Source organism: Rutidosis leptorrhynchoides, chromosome 4, assembly GCF_046630445.1.
Source record: "Rutidosis leptorrhynchoides isolate AG116_Rl617_1_P2 chromosome 4, CSIRO_AGI_Rlap_v1, whole genome shotgun sequence".
Lineage (NCBI taxonomy): Eukaryota > Viridiplantae > Streptophyta > Magnoliopsida > Asterales > Asteraceae > Rutidosis > Rutidosis leptorrhynchoides.
Genome location: NC_092336.1, coordinates 10,939,355 through 10,940,024, shown reverse-complemented (window position 1 = coordinate 10,940,024; position 670 = coordinate 10,939,355). Strand labels below are relative to the sequence as shown.

Here is a 670-nt window from a genome sequence, read left to right as displayed (position 1 = left end):
CACCTCTCTTTGTAACATGATATCTCATTCACCATTATATAACTTTGAACACATAATATAACATCTTGAAGCCCTTCTTGAAACCCTTGTAAAGAGCTACGTAATCATATAAAATATTACTCATAAATATCTTATATACGTATACATAGTTAGGTCCAAAGTTCGGGAAAAATATACACTTGAGAACTGATTTTTCAACACGAACAACCAAGTTCTAGACTTGCACATTGAGAAGGGGCGCGCGAACGCAGGCCCCCACGGCCACAAATTATGATGTAGGCTCGAGCACTTAGGCCAACCTTAGGGCAGCACCCCTCCAAAGTGCAATGGAGGTCACTGACCTAGGCCATGTGCATTCTTGATCACCCATTGACACCATCCAGGTAAGTATGTAATCCATTATCTTCTTTCTCATTTTATACACTTCTCCCTTCTTTTCATTTAGTTTTATCATCCGATGTGGGATGCCTTATTAATGAACATACTTTTCCTCTAGGCTTCCATCTTTTCATCTTTCTTTTATTCTTTCCATTTTTATTTTTTTTTGTTTTTTGTTTTTTTAACCTGGGTATCCAAACGGTCAAGTTGACTAATCCCAGGGCGACTACTCGCTACGCGAGCAGCCCGGAGTCATTGCAGGCGAACCTCCGTGGCCATGAGTGGATAACTG

At 40.4% G+C, this 670-nt stretch overlaps 1 non-coding gene across 1 annotated transcript; it reads right to left on the bottom strand.

The window, feature by feature from the left end:
- Positions 1–230: 230 nt before the first annotated feature.
- Positions 231–391, bottom strand: LOC139846317 (U1 spliceosomal RNA). The gene has a single exon (XR_011759039.1). It is a non-coding gene; the product is annotated as a U1 spliceosomal RNA (small nuclear RNA).
- Positions 392–670: the final 279 nt, after the last annotated feature.